Consider the following 18,696-nt stretch of genomic DNA (forward strand, 5'->3'; position numbering starts at 1 on the left):
AGACACGGATGAAGCTGGAAACCATTCTCAGCAAACTATCGCAAGGACAAAAAAACCAAACACCGCATGTTCTCACTCACAGGTGGGAATTGAACAATGAGAACACATGGACACAGGAAGGGGAACATCACACACTGGGGTGTGTTGTGGGGTGGGGGGAGGGGGGAGGGATAGCATTAGGAGATATACCTAATGTTAAATGATGAGTTAATGGGAGCAGCACACCAACATAGCACATGTATACATATGTAGCAAACCTGCACGTTGTGCACATGTACCCTGAAACTTAAAGTACAATAAAAAAAAAGGAATGTAAAAAAAAAAAAAGAATTGCTGTATGTGTTGGGTATTAATTAAATCCACAAAGGTATAACTTTGAATAATGCAAGATGTTTTCCAAAAGTTGTGTATGAATCAAAGTTTTATAGATTGGTTTATTTCAAATTTACTGATTGTATATTTCTTAAAATTGTTTTTGAAATAAATCCTTCTAATATTAAAAAAAAGAGTGAGATTCCATCTCAAAAAAAAGCCAAATTCATTTCTAATAGCATCAAAAATAGCTAAATATTTAGGAATTAATTTAATTAAAGTGGTACCAGACATAAAAACTACAAAACATTGTGAAATAGATTTAAGACAAGTAAATACATAAACATCTCATGTTCATGGATTGGAATGCATAACATCATTAAGATCGCAATGCTTCTCAAAGTTATTTACAGATTCCATGCAATCTATATCAAAATTCCAATGGGCTTTTTCACAGAAAAGCAAAAGCCAATACTAAAACTTATAGGGAATATCAAAAGACCTAAAATAGCCAAAACAATCTTGAAAAAGAACAGAGTGAAAGGACTCATACTTTCTGATTTCAAGACTTACTACAAAGCTACAGGAATCAAGGCAGTGTGGTATTGGTATAAAACAGACATATAGATCAACAGAACAGAATTGGAAGTTTAGAAATAAACCTGCATATCTGTGGTCAATTAATTTTTAACAAGGGCACCAAGATCATTCAATGGAGAAAGAATAGTCTTTAACAAATGATGCTGGGACAACTGGCTATCATGTGCAAAAGAATGAAATTGGATTCTTATTTTATCCCATATAAAAAATAACTCAAAATTAATCAAATACCTAAATATAAGTGCCAAAGTTATAAAACTCTTAGAAGAAAACATAGATTTAAACCTTTGTATCCTTGAATTAGTTAATGGTTATTTAGGTATAAGATGAAAAGTGTAAGAAATCAAATTCAAAAATAAATAAGTGAGCCGGGTTTATGCCTCTAATGTCAGCACTTTGGGATGCTGAGGCAGGAGGATCACTTGAAGACAGGAGCTCAAGACCAGCCTGAGAAACAAAGCAAGACCCTGTCTCTACAAGAAAATTTAAAAATTAGCCAAGCACATGTGCCTGTAGTCCCAGCTTCTCAGGAGGCTAAGGTAGGAGGATCCCTTGAGCTCAGGAGTTCCAGGGTTCAGTGAGCTATGATGGTACCAACTCCAGCCTGGGTGACAGAACAAGACCCTGTCTCAATCAATCAGTCAATCAATAGACTTCATCAAAACTTTAAAAATTTTGTGCATCAAAAGACAGTATCAACAGAGTGAAAAGGCAACCTATGGAATGGGAAAACACACTTGCAAGTCATATATCTGGTAAGTGTCTGGTGTCCAGAATATGTAAAGAATTCTTACAACTCAACAACAAAAAGATAACCCAATTTTTAAATAGGCAAAGGACTTACATAGACATTTCTCCACAGAAGCTATACAGATGGTCAAAAAGTACATGAATAGATGCTCAATATCATTAGTTATTAGGGAAATGCAAATCAAAACCACAATGAGGTACCACTTCATATCCACTAGAATAGTTATAATTTTTCTAAAAAGCTGAAAATAACAAGTGTTGATGAGAATACGAAAAATTGGAACTCTCATATATTCTTGGAGGGAATGTAAAATGATGCAGCCACTTTAGAAAACAGTTTGTCAGTTTCTAAATAAGTTAAAAATAGAATTACCATAAGACTCAGCAATTCCACTCCTAAGTATATACCCCAAATAATTAAAAACAGATGTTGGAATAAAAACCTATACATGAATGTTCATAGAGTACTATTCACAATAGCCAAAAGAACCCAAACATCCATAAACTGATGAACATATTTTGAAATGTGGTATATCCAAATGATGCAATATTATTCAGTCACAGAAAAGGAATTAAGTACTGATACACAATACAACACAGATAAACTTCAAAAACATTATGCAGATTGGAGACATCATGGCGGACAGGAAGCAGGACTAGATTGCAGCTCCCACTCAGACCGACAGAGCAGCATATGAAGGCTCGAATCATGAACTTTTGCTTCAGAACAACTGCAGGAATAAATCAGGAAAGCTAAGAGAACCCATAGACCCTCTGAAAGAAGTAGATTGATCCTGCAGGGCCCAAGAGACACCCCAAACACTGTGAGTGCCCAAGCTGCGGAAGTGGGAAAGGGGAATTGTCCACCCCTGAAAACAAACCCTCACCATGGAACGTGAAGGTCTAGATCATGGGAGAAGATACTGACCTTACCTGCAGCTGAGTCAATTTAGAGAGCCGAGTGAAATACAGCGGTAGAGGAAGATGCAGGAAAAGCCCTGTGTGCTCACTGGGTCCCCTAGCCAGCCATTTCTGCCTTGCCTTACAGGGGCCCTCAGAGAGGGCTGCAAGATGCACTGGGGAGGGGCCACAGAAGGAAACCTCCAGATGAACTTTGTAACAATTTAAACTAATGAAGAAGTCTCCTGCCCAGAACTCGAGGGAGGATGTGAATCCGGTGTGCAGACTCCACAGCTCTACTTACTTTCTCAGCTGGAAGGTGGGTAGGCTGGGGTAAGATCTCAGCCCTGCTTGCCCACTGCCTGGAAACAGACTCGGTGTTGTTGGGGGAAGGGGCATGGTGGGAGTGAGACCAGCCTTTTCAGTTGAGTGGAAGCTGGATGAGGCTTGTGACTACCGGCGTTCCCCCACTTCCCTGAAAACTGCATGACACAGCAGAGGCAGCCATAATCCTCTTAGGAACATAACTCCATTGACCTGGGAACCACACCCCCAACCCCCACAGCAGCTGCAGCAAGACCTGCCTAAGGAGAGTCTGAGCTCAGATACGCCTAGCCCTGTCCCCGCTTAATGGTCCTTCCCTACCCACCGTGGTAGCTGAAGACAAAGGGCATATACTCTTGGGAGTTCTAGGGCCCCACCCACCACCTGTTCCTCCCCATACTACCACAGCTGATGCTCTCTTGAAAGCGCCACCTTCCAGCAAGAGGCCAATCAGCACAAAAATAGTGCATTAAACAGCCAAAGCTAAGGACCCTCAGAGTCCATTTTCCCCCACCCCTGCCACTTCCACCAGAGCAGGTGCTGGTATCTATGGCTGAGAGACCCACAGATGGTTCACATCACAGGACTCTGTGCAGACAACACCCAGTACTGGCCCAGAGCATGCTAGACATGCTAGGTGGCTAGATCCAGAAGAGAGAGAGCAATCACTACAGCTCACATCTCAGGAAGCCACATCCCTAGGAAAAGAAGGAGAGTATTATATCAAGGAAACATCCATGGGAGAAAAGAATCTGAACAACAGCCTTGAACCATAGACCTTTCCTTGACAGAGCCTACCCAGATGAGAGGGGACCCAGAAAACCAACTCTGTTAATATGACAAAACAAGGTTTTTTAACACACCAAAATATACCAGCTCACCATCAATGGATCCAAACAAGAAGAAATCCCTGATTTACCTGAAAAAGAATTCAGAAGAAGTTATTAAGCTAATCAAGGAGGCACCAAAGAAAGGCGAAGCCCAATTTAAGAAAGTCAAAAAAAGGATGCAAGAAATGAGGGGAGAAATTTTCAATGAATTAGATAGCATAAATAACAAATAATGAAAACTTCAGGAAACAATGGACACACTTATATAAATGCAAAATGCTCTGGAAAATCTCACCAATAGAATTGAACAAGCAGAAGACATGACTTCAGAGCTCAAAGACAAGGTTTTTGAATTAACCTAATGCAACAAAGACAAAGAATAAGAAAATATGGGCTGGGCGCAGTGGCTCACACCTGTAATCCCAGCACTTTGGGAGGCCGAGGTGGGTGGATTACTTGAGGTCAGGAGTTCAAGACCAGCCTGACCAACATGGAGAAACCCTGTCTTTACTAAAAACAGAAAATTAGCCAGGTGTGGTGGCACATGCCTATAATCCCAGCTACTCAGGAGGCTGAGGCAGGAGAATCGCTTCAACCCAGGAGGCAGAGTTTGTGGTGAGCCAAGATCATGCCATTGCACTCCAGCCTAGGCAACAAGAGTGAAACTTTGTCTCAAAAAAAAAGAAAAGAAAATATGAACAAAGCCTCCAAGAAGTCTGGGATTATGTTAAATGACCAAACCTAAGAATAATCGGCATTCCTAAAGAAGAGAAATCTAAAAGTTTGGAAAACATATTTGGGGAATAATGGAGGAAAATTTCCCTGGCCATGCTAGAGATCTAGACATCCAAATATAAGAAGTTCAAAGAATGCCTGGGAAATTCATCGCAAAGAGATCATCATCTATACACATTGCCATCAGGTTATCTAAAGTTAAGATGAAGGAAACAATCTTAAGAGCTGTGAAACAAAAGCACCAGGTAACATATAAAGGAAAAGCTATCAGATTAACGGCAGATTTATCAGCAGAAACCCTATAAGCTAGAAGGGATTGGGGCCCTATCTTCAGCCTCCTTAAAACAATTATCAGCCAAGAACTTTGTATCCAGCAAAAATAAGCTTCTAAAATGAAGGAAAGATACAGTCTTTTTCAGACAAACAAGTGCTGAGAGAATTTGCCACTACAATGCCAAGACTACAAGAACTGCAAAAAGGAGTTCTAAATCTTGAAACAAATCCTGGAAACACCTCAAAACAGAAGCTTTTTAAAGCATAAATCTCACAGGACCTATAAAACAAAAATATGAGGGCTAGCAAGATGGCCAAATAGGAACAGCTCCAGTCTGCAGTTCCCAGCAAGATCAACACAGAAGGCAGGTGATTTCTGCATATCCAACTGAGGTACCTGGCTCATCTCATTGGGACTGGTTAGACAGTGGGTGCAGCCCACCAAAAGCGAGCTGAAGCAGGGTGGGGCGTCACCTCACTTGGGAAGTGCAAGGGGTCAGGGAACTCCCTCCCCTAGCCAAGGGAAGCTGTGAGGGACCATGCAGTGAGGAACAGAGCATTCTGACCCAGATACTATGTTTTTCCCATGGCTTTCACAACCCACAGACCAGGAGATTCCCTACACCACCAGGGTCCTGGGTTTCAAGCACAAAACTGGGTGCCCATTTGGGAAGACACCGAACTAGCTGCAGGAGTTTGTTATTTTGTTTGTTTGTTTTGCTTTTTCATACCCCAGTGACACCTGGAACACCAGCGAGGCAGAACCCTTCACTCACCTGGAATGGTGGCTGAAACCAGGGAGGCAAGTGGTCTAGCTCAGTGGATCCCAACCCCACAAAGCCCAGCAAGCTAAGATCCACTGGCTTGAAATTCTCACTGCAAGCACAGCAGTCTAAAGTTGACCGGGGATGCTCAAGTTTGGTGGGGGGAGGGGCATTTGCCATTACTGAGGCTTGAGTAGGCAGTTTTGCCTTCACACTGTAAACTAGGCTTCCAGGAAGTTCAAACTGGGCAGAGCTCACCGCAGCTCAGCAAAGCCTTTGTAGCCAGACTGCCTCTCTAGAATTCTCCTCTCTGGGCAGGGCATCTCTGAAAGAGAGGCAGCAGCCCCAGTCACGGGCTAATAGAGAAAACTTCCATCTCCTAAGGACAGAGCACCCAGGGGAAGGGGTGGCTGTGGGCACAGCTTCAACACACTTAAACGTTCCTGCCTGCTGTCTCTGAAGAGAGCAGCAGATCTCCCAGCACAGTGCTGGAGCTCTGCAAAGGGACAGATTGCCTCCTCAAGTGGGTCACTCCGCAGCCATATCCATCTTACTATGTACCAAAAAGCGGGGGGAGTATTTGTCTCAATTGTCACTTGCTTTTCTTTATTTTTACCACTTACGTGTGTATATAACTGAAAATGGTATAGTAGGAAATTCCAAAGACACATTCCTGTACAGAAACATGGAGAAAAATGTCAAAAACTGTCCAAATCAGCTTTATCATAACTCTAGAAAATAGTCAAAGATGTACAGCAATCAAGTGAATGCTTCATTTTTCAGCCCAGGACCAGACAGATTCACAGCCAAATTCTACCAGAGATACAAAGAGGAGAAGGTACCATTCCTTCTGAAACTATTCCAAACAATAGAAAAACAGGGACTCCTCCCTAATTCATTTTATGAGGCCAGCATCATCCTAATTCCAAAACCTGGCAGAGACAAAACAAAAAAAGAAAATTTCAGGCATATATCCCTGATGAACATCGATGCAAAAATCCTCAATAAAATACTGGCAAACCAAATCCAGCAGCACATCAAAAAGTTTATCCTCCATGATCAAGTCAGCTTCATCCCTGGGATGCAAGGCTCAACATATGCAAATCAATTAATGTAATCCATCACATAAACAAAACCAACAATAAAAACCACATGATTATTTCAAGATGCAGAAAAGGCCTTCAATAAAATTCAACACCCCTTCGTGCAAAAACTCTCAATATACTAGGTACTGATAGAACAAATCTCAAAATAATAAGACCTATTTATGAAAAACCCACAGCCATATCATACTAAATGGGCAAAAGCTGGAAGCATTCCCTTTGAAAACTGACACAAGACAAGGATGCCCTCTCTCACCACTCCTATTCAACATAGTAATGGAAGTTCTGGCCAGGGAAATCAGGAAAGAGAAAGAAATAAAGAGTATTCAAGTAGGAAGAGACAGGAAGTCAAATTGTCTCTGTTTGCAGATGATAAGATTGTATATTTAGAAAACACCATCATCTCAGCCCAAAATCTCCTTAAGCTGATGAGCAACTTCAGCAAAGTCTCGGAATACAAAACTCAATGTGCAAAAATCATGAGAATTCCTATACACCAATAATAGACAAACAGAGAGCCAAATCATGAGTGAACAGCCATTCACAATTGCTATAAAGAAAATAAAATACCTAGGAATCCAACTTACAAAGCATGTGAAGGACCTCTTCCAGGAGAACTACAAACCACTGCTCAAGGAAATAAGAGAGGACACAAACAAATGGAAAAACATTCCATGCTCATGGATAGGAAGAATCAATATTGTAAAAAAGGCCATACTGCCCACAGTAATTTATAGATTCAATGCTATCCCCATCAAGCCACCATTGACTTTCTTCACAGAATTAGGAAAACCTAACTTAAATTTCATATGGAACCAAAAACAAGCCTGTATATCCAAGACAATCCTAAGCAAAGAGAACAAAGCTGGAGGCATCATGGTACCTGATTTCAAACTATACTGAAAGCCTGCAGTAACCAAAACAGCATGGTACTGCTACCAAAACAGATACATAGACCAATGGAACAGAACAGAACCCTCAGAAATAATGCCACACATCTACAACCATCTGATCTTTGACAAACCTGACAAAAACAAGAAATGGGGAAAGGATTCCCTATTTAATAAATGGTGTTGGGAAAACTGGCTAGCCATATGCAGAAAACTGAAACTGGACCCCTTCCTTACACCTTATACAAAAATTAACTCAAGATGGATCAAAGACTTAAACATAAGATCTAAAACTATAAAAACCCTAGAAGAAAACCTAGGCAATACCATTCAGGCATAGGCATGGGCAAAGAGTTCATGACTAAAACACCAAAAGCAATGGCAACAAAAGCCAAAATTGACAAATGGGATCTAATTAAACAAGACAGCTTCTGCACAGCAAAAGAAACTATCATCAGAGTGAACAGGCAACCTATGGAATGGGAGAAAATTTTTGCAATCTATCCGTCTGACAAAGAGCTAATATCCAGAATCTACAAGAAAATTAAACAAATTTACAAGGAAAAAAACAAACAACCTCATCAAAAAGTGGGTGAAGGATATGAACAGACACTTCTCAAAAGAAGACATTTATGCAGCCAACAAACATATGAAAAAAGTTCTTCATCACTGGTCATAAGAGACATGCAAATCAAAACCACAATGAGATACCATCTCATGCTGGTTAGAATGGTGATCATTATAAGGTCAGGAAACAACAGATGCTGGAGAGGATGTGGAGAAATAGAAATGCTTTTATGCTGTTGATGGAAGTGTAAATTAGTTCAACCATTGTGGAAGACAGTGTGGCGATTCCTCAAGGATCTAGAACCAGAAATACCATTTGACCAAGCAATCCCATTACTGGGTATATACCCAAAGGATTATAAATCATTCTACTATAAAGACACATGCACACATATGTTTATTGTAGCACTGTTCACAATAGCAAAGAATTGGAACCAACCCAAATGCCCATCAATGATAGACTGGATAAAGAAAATGTGGCACATACACCTCATGGAATACTTTGCAGCCAAAAGAGGATGACTGAGTGTCCTTCGCAGGAACATGAAGCTGAAAAACATCATTCGCAGCAAACTAACACAGGAACAGAAAACCAAACACCACATGTTCTCAGTCATAAGTGGGAGCTGAACAATGAGAACACATGGAAACAGGGAGATAACATCACAAACTGGGGACTGTTGAGGGTGGGGGGCTAAGGGAGAGATAGCATTAGGAGAAATACATAATGTAGATGATGGGTTAATGGGTACAGCAAACCACCATGGCACATGTATCCCTATATAACAAACCTGCAAGTTCTGTACATGTATCTTAGAACACAACGTATATGGAAAGAAAACACAATTAGAAAACAACAACAAAAAACAAGGTATAGGCAACAAATAGCACGATGAATGGAATGGCATCTCACATCTCAATACTAACGTTGAATGTCAATGACATAAATGCTCCACTTAAAAGACTGCAGAATGGATAAGAAGTCATCAACCAACTGTTTGCTGCCTCCAAGAGACTAACCTAAACTGAAGGTAAAGAGGTAGAAAAAGACATTCCATGCAAATGAACACAAAAAGCGAGCATGAGTAGCTATTCTTATATCAGACAAAACAAACTTTAAAGCAACAGCAGTTAAAAAAAGACAAAGAGAGACATTATATAATGATAAAAGGCCTTGTCTAACACGAAAATATCACAATCCTAAATATATATGCACCTAACACTGGAGTTCCCAAATTTATAAGACACTTACTAACAGACCTAAGAAATGAGATAGACAGCAACACAATAATAGCAGGGAACATCCATACTCCACTGACAGCACTAGACAGGTCATCAAGACAGAAAGTCAACAAAGAAACAATAGATTTAAACTATACTCTGGAACAAATGAAACTAACAGATATTAACAGAACATTCTACCCAACAATTGCAGAATATACATTCTATTCATTAGCACATCGAATTTTCTCCAAGATAGGCTATATGATAGGCCACAGAACAAGCCTCAGCAAATTTAAGAAAACCGAAATTATATCAAGCACTCTCTCAGACCACAGTGAAATAAAACTGGAAATCAACACCAAAAGGAACCTTCAAAACCATGCCAATAATGGAAATTAAATAAGCTGCTCCTGAGTGATCACTGGGTCAAAATGAAATCAAGATGGAAATTTTAAAATTCTTCTAACTGAACAACAATAGTGACACAACCTATCAAAACATCTGGGATACAGCAAAGGTGATGCTAAGAGGAAAGCTCATAGCCCTAAATGCCTACATCAAAAAGTCTGAAAGAGCACAAACAATCTAAGGTCAAACCTCAAGGAACTAGAGAAACAAGAACAAACCAAACCCAAATCCAGCAGAAGAAAGGAAATAACCAAGATTAGAGCAGAACTAAATGAATTTGAAACAGGAAAAAAATAGAAAAGATAAATGAAACAAAAAGCTGTTTCTTTGAAAAGATAAATAAAATATGATACACCATTAGCAAGATTAACCAAGGAAAGAAGAGAGAAAATCCAAATAAGCTCAATTAGAAATGAAACAGGAGATATTACAACTGACATCGCAGAAATACAGAAGACCATTTAATGCTACTATGAACACCTTTATGTGCATAAACTAGAAAACCTAGAGGAGATGGTAAATTCCTGGAAAGATACAACCCTCCCAGCTTAAATCAGGAAGAATTCGATACCTTGAACAGACCAATAACAATTGGCAAGATTTAAACAGTAACAAAAAATTATCAACAAAAGAAAGTCCAGGACCAGAGGGACTCACAGCTGAATTCTACCAGACATTCAAAGAAAAGCAGGTACCAATCCTATTGATACCATTCCACAAGATAAAGAGGGAATCCTCCCTGTGTCATTCTATGAAGCCAGTATCACCCTAATACCAAAACCAGGAAAGAAAATTTTTTAAAAAGCCAATTACAGACCAATATCCCTGATAAACATAGATGCAAAAATCCTTAGCAAAATACTAGCTAACCAAATCCAGCAACATATCAAAAAGATAATCCACCATGATCAAGTGGGTTTCATACTAGAGATGCAGGGATGGTTTAACATATGCAAGTCAATAAAAGTGATACATCACATAAACAGAATTAAAAACAAAAATCACATGATCATCTCAATAGATGCAGAAAAAGCATTTGACAAAATCCAGCATTGCTTTATAATTAAAACGCTCAGCAAAATCAGAATACAGAGGACATACCTCATTATAATAAAATCTATCTATGACAAACCCACAGCCAATATAATACTGAGTGGGGAAAAGTTGAAAGCATTCCCTCTGAGAACTGGACCAAGATAAGAATGCCCACTCTCACCACTCCTCTTCAACATAGTACTGGAAGTCTCAGGCAGAGCAATCAGGCAAGAGAAAAAAGTAAAGGGCATCCAAATCAGGAAAGAAGAAGTCAAACTGTCGCTGTTTGCTGATAATATGATTGTTTACCTAGAAAACACTAAAGACTCTTTCAGAAAACTCCCAGAATTGATAAAAGAACTACCCTGAGGCCAGGTGTGGTGGCTTATTTCTGTAATCCCAATACTTTGGTTGGCTGAGGCAGGAGGATCACTTGAGCCCAGGAGTTTGAGATCAGCCTTGGCAACATAGTGAGAGTCTGTCTCTACAAAAAACTAAAAATATTAGCCAGGCATGGTGTCACACACCTGTAGTCTCAGCTACTTGAGAGCTGAAGTGGGAAGATCAATTGAGCCTGGGAAGTTGAGACTGCAGTGAGCCAAGTATTGTACCATTTCAGCCTGGGCGGCAGAGCAAGACCCTATCACAAACCAAAAAAGCACCTGAGGCTGGGTAATTTATAAAGAAAAGGGGTTTTATTTGACTCATGATTACACAGGCTATACAAGCATGGCACCAGCATCTATTCAGCTTCTTGTGAGGAAGCTTTTACAGCAGAAAGTGAAAGGACAGCAGGTGTGTCACATGGTGGTGAGAGAGAGAGAAGAGAGAAAGTGCCAGGCTCTTTTAAATCATCAGCTCTAGCGTGAACTAATAGAGTGAGAACTTACTCATTACGGCAGGGAGGGCACCAAGCCATTCATGAGGGATCCACCCCCATGACCCAAACATCTCCCACTACGCCCCACCTCAAACATATTTCAGCATAAGATTTGGAGGGGACAAAACTCCAAATCATATCTCTAAGTAAAGAAAATACTGATGCAGGGGCTCAATCTAAAGATTTTTATTTAATTTGTCTGCCATAATACCTGGATATCAGGAGGTTTTTTTTCTTTTTTACTGTGTGACTCTAGCCAAAGAAAGCGTTAAACAGTCCCCCCAGGTGTTTCTAATGACTGGCCTAGGCCATTGATACAAAGTGTGGCCTGTGAACCAGCAAGGTGAGCATTACCTAAGAGCAGGTCAGAAAATCACTCTCAGGTCCCAGGCTTCTGAATCAGACGCTGCAATTTAACAAGACGTCCAGGTGATTCATATGCACATTAAAATTTGAGAACTCCTAGCACAGATTGTCACTGAATCTCAATTTCACTTACAAGCTGCCCCAATAGCCATCAGTGAAGATTTTCTCCTTGCTCATCATTGTCATCTTTCCCTAGGAGTCATCTTTGAAGAAGTAGATTAAGAGGAGCCCAGGGAGAAACCACAATTTTTCAGGAGAAAAACAAAAGGCTAATTATTTTTCAAAACACCAAAGCTAAATCTATTTCTAATTTGCACTAGTTTCAAATTCTCCACTGTTAGAAAGTGAAATGAGTGGAAACTGACAATTTGACTACATTTGTCGATTACATGACTTCTGTACATAAACAATTTTGGAATTCCTTGCACATTAATTACACATCATCAAGGTCACTCAACACAGCCCCTTCTCAATACCAACCACGTGGTCTTTACAGTGAAAAACTTCAAGAAAATTTAGTGAATTTAATTTTTAACTGACCAATAGAATATAGTTTTCTGTTTCTCTGTGTTAAAGCACTTCATTTAAGCTACGCAGAAAAGATGTGTTCATCAATATGTCTCAGTTTCAGAATTAGAGTCATAGGCAAAACTACCATTTATTTCTCTGATCCCCACAGAGGATGATTCCTTAAAGGAATGCAATCTCTTTACCATAGAAGCCTTCTGAAATTTGTGTGGTAATTCCCCAGCTCCTCTGCTGTCCTAATTCTAGCCAATATATTAAAATTAATAATAATTATATATATTATATATAATATATATCTTTATATGTTATATATGAATATATATGTTATATATAAATATATATCATATATGTTATATGATATATATTTATATATTATATATAAATATATATCATATATGTTATATGATATATATTTATATATTATATATAACATATATATTTATATATTATATATTTATATATTATATATTACATATATTTTTATATATTATATATAAATATATTTTTATATTATATACATATTATATCTAAATATATATAAATATATATTATACATATTCTATATAAATATATATCTATATATCATATACATATTCTATATAAATATATCTCAATATATATCATATACATATTCTATATAAATATATCTCAATATATATCATATACATATTCTATATAAATATATCTCAATATATATCATATACATATTCTATATCAATATATCTCAATATATATCATATACATATTCTATATCAATATATCTCAAAATATATCATATACATATTCTATATCAATATATCTCAATATATATCATATACATATTCTATATCAATATATCTCAATATATATCATACACATATTCTATATCAATATATCTCAATATATATCATACACATATTCTATATCAATATATATCAATATATATCATACACATATTCTATATCAATATATCTCAATATATATCATACACATATTCTATATCAATATATCTCAATATATATCATACACATATTCTATATCAATATATCTCAATATATATCATATACATATTCTATATCAACATATCTCAATATATATCATACACATATTCTATATCAACATATCTCAATATATATCATACACATATTCTATATCAACATATCTCAATATATATCATACACATATTCTATATCAACATATCTCAATATATATCATACACATATTCTATATCAACATATCTCAATATATATCATACACATATTCTATATCAACATATCTCAATATATATCATACACATATTCTATATCAACATATCTCAATATATATCATACACATATTCTATATCAACATATCTCAATATATATCATACACATATTCTATATCAACATATCTCAATATATATCATACACATATTCTATATCAACATATCTCAATATATATCATACACATATTCTATATCAACATATCTCAATATATAACATACACATATTCTATATCAACATATCTCAATATATATCATACACATATTCTATATCAACATATCTCAATATATATCATACACATATTCTATATCAACATATCTCAATATATATCATACACATATTCTATATCAACATATCTCAATATATATCATACACATATTCTATATCAACATATCTCAATATATATCATACACATATTCTATATCAATCTATCTCAATATATATCATACACATATTCTATATCAATCTATCTCAATATATATCATACACATATTCTATATCAATCTATCTCAATATATATCATACACATATTCTATATCAATCTATCTCAATATATATCATACACATATTCTATATCAATCTATCTCAATATATATCATACACATATTCTATATCAATCTATCCCAATATATATCATACACATATTCTATATCAATCTATCCCAATATATATCATACACATATTCTATATCAATCTATCCCAATATATATCATACACATATTCTATATCAATCTATCCCAATATATATCATACACATATTCTATATCAATATATCTCAATATATATCATACACATATTCTATATCAATATATCTCAATATATATCATATACATATTCTATATCAATATATCTCAATATATATCATATACATATTCTATATCAATATATATCATATACATATTCTATATCAATACATATAAATATATATCATATACATATTCTATATAAATATATATCATATACATATTCTATATAAATATATATAAATATATATAATATACCTATTCTATATAAATATATATAATATATATAATATACCTATTATATCTAAATATATATAATATACCTATTATATCTAAATATATATAATATACCTATTATATCTAAATATATATAATATACCTATTATATCTAAATATATATGATATACCTATTATATATAAATATATATGATATACCTATTATATATAAATATATATGATATACCTATTATATATAAATATATATAATATACCTATTATATATAAACACATATAAATATATATAATATACAAATGTACATAATATACATGGTATATATAAATATATATCAATATACATAATATACATAGTATACATAAATATGTATCAATATACATAATATACATAGTATACATAAATATGTATCAATATACATAATATACATAGTATACATAAATGTGTATCAATATACATAATATACATAGTATACATAAATGTGTATCAATATACATAATATACATAGTATACATAAATATGTATCAATATACATAATATACATAGTATACATAAATATGTATCAATATACATAATATACATAGTATACATAAATATATATCAATATACATAGTATACATAGTATACATAAATATATATCAATATACATAGTATACATAGTATACATCAATATATATCAATATACATAGTATACATACTATATATAAATATATATCAATATACATAGTATACATGGTATATATAAATATATAAATATACATAGTATACATGGTATATATAAATATATATCAATATACATAGTATACATGGTATATATAAATATATATAAATATACATAGTATACATGGTATATATAAATATATATCAATATACATAGTATACATGGTATATATAAATATATATCAATATACATAGTATACATGGTATATATAAATATATATAAATATACATAGTATACATGGTATATATAAATATATATAAATATACATAGTATACATGGTATATATAAATATATATAAATATACATAGTATACATGGTATATATAAATATATATAAATATACATAGTATACATGGTATATATAAATATATATAAATACATATTGTACACATGGTATATATAAATATATATAAATACATATAGTACACATGGTATATATAAATATATATAAATACATATTGTAAACATGGTATATATAAATATATATAAATACATATTGTACACATGGTATATATAAATATATATAAATATATTGTACACATGGTATATATAAATATATATGAATATATTGTACACATGGTATATATAAATATATATGAATATATATCGTGTACATGGTAGATATAAATATATATGAATATATATCGTGTACATGGTAGATATAAATATATATGAATATATATCGTGTACATGGTAGATATAAATATATATGAATATATATCGTGTACATGGTAGATATAAATATATATGAATATATATCGTGTACATGGTAGATATAAATATATATGAATATATATCGTGTACATGGTAGATATAAATATATATGAATATATATCGTGTACATGGTAGATATAAATATATATGAATATATATCGTGTACATGGTAGATATAAATATATATGAATATATATCGTGTACATGGTAGATATAAATATATATGAATATATATCGTGTACATGGTAGATATAAATATATATGAATATATATCGTGTACATGGTAGATATAAATATATATGAATATATATCGTGTACATGGTAGATATAAATATATATGAATATATATCGTGTACATGGTAGATATAAATATATATGAATATATATCGTGTACATGGTAGATATAAATATATATGGATATATATCGTGTACATGGTAGATATAAATATATATGGATATATATCGTGTACATGGTAGATATAAATATATATGGATATATATCGTGTACATGGTAGATATAAATATATATGGATATATATAGTGTACATGGTAGATATAAATATATATGGATATATATCGTGTACATGGTAGATATAAATATATATGGATATATATCGTGTACATGGTAGATATAAATATATATGGATATATATCATATACATGGTAGATATAAATATATATGGATATATATCATATACATAGTAGATATAAATATATATGGATATATATCATATACATAGTAGATATAAATATATATGGATATATATCATATACATAGTAGATATAAATATACATAGATATATATCATATACATAGTAGATATAAATATACATAGATATATATCATATACATAGTAGATATAAATATACATAGATATATATCATATACATAGTAGATATAAATATACATAGATATATATCATATACATAGTAGATATAAATATACATAGATATATATCATATACATAGTAGATATAAATATACATAGATATATATCATATACACAGTAGATATAAATATACATAGATATATATCATATACACAGTAGATATAAATATGTATAGACATATATCATATACACAGTAGATATAAATATGTATAGACATATATCATATACACAGTAGATATAAATATGTATAGACATATATCATATACACAGTAGATATAAATATGTATAGACATATATCATATACACAGTAGATATAAATATGTATAGACATATATCATATACACAGTAGATATAAATATGTATAAATATATATCATATACACAGTAGATATAAATATGTATAAATATATATCATATACACAGTAGATATAAATATGTATAAATATATATCATATACACAGTATATATAAATATGTATAAATATATATAAATATATATAATATACATATTATATATAAATATATATAAATATATATAATATACATATTATATATAAATATATATTATACACGTATTCTATATGAATAGATACTTATATATTATACACGTATTCTATATGAATAGATACTTATATATTATACACGTATTCTATATGAATACATACTTATATATTATACACGTATTCTATATGAATACATACTTATATATTATACACGTATTCTATATGAATACATACTTATATATTATACACGTATTCTATATGAATACATACTTATATATTATACACGTATTCTATATGAATACATGTTTATATATTATACACGTATTCTATATGAATACATGTTTATATATTATACACGTATTCTATATGAATACATGTTTATATATTATACACGTATTCTATATGAATACATGTTTATATATTATACATGTATTCTATATGAATACATGTTTATATATTATACACGTATTCTATATGAATACATGTTTATATATTATACACGTATTCTATATGAATATATATAATATACATTTTATATATATTCATATATTATATACATATTATATACAAATATATATTTATATATTATATACATATTATATACATATTATATATTTATATATTATATACATTTTATATATTTACATATTATATACATATTATATAATATACATAGTATGTATTTATATATAATATACATATAGTATATATTATATACATATTGTGTATATTATATACATAGTATATATTATATACATATTGTGTATATTATATACATAGTATATATTATATACATATTGTGTATATTATATACTTAGTATATATTATATACATATTGTGTATATTATATACATAGTATATATTATATACATATTGTATGTATTATATACATAGTATATATTATATACATATTGTATGTATTATATACATGGTATATATTATATACATATTGTATATATTATATACATGGTATATATTATATACATATTGTATATAATATATACATGGTATATATTATATACATATTGTATATATTATATACATAGTATATATTATATATAATATACATATAGTATAGATTATATACATATTATATATTATTAGACATATTTTATATTATATATTATAGATTATAGATTATATTAATTAATTAATATATTATTATAAT

This window comes from Pongo pygmaeus, chromosome 15 (assembly GCF_028885625.2).
Source record: "Pongo pygmaeus isolate AG05252 chromosome 15, NHGRI_mPonPyg2-v2.0_pri, whole genome shotgun sequence".
Lineage (NCBI taxonomy): Eukaryota > Metazoa > Chordata > Mammalia > Primates > Hominidae > Pongo > Pongo pygmaeus.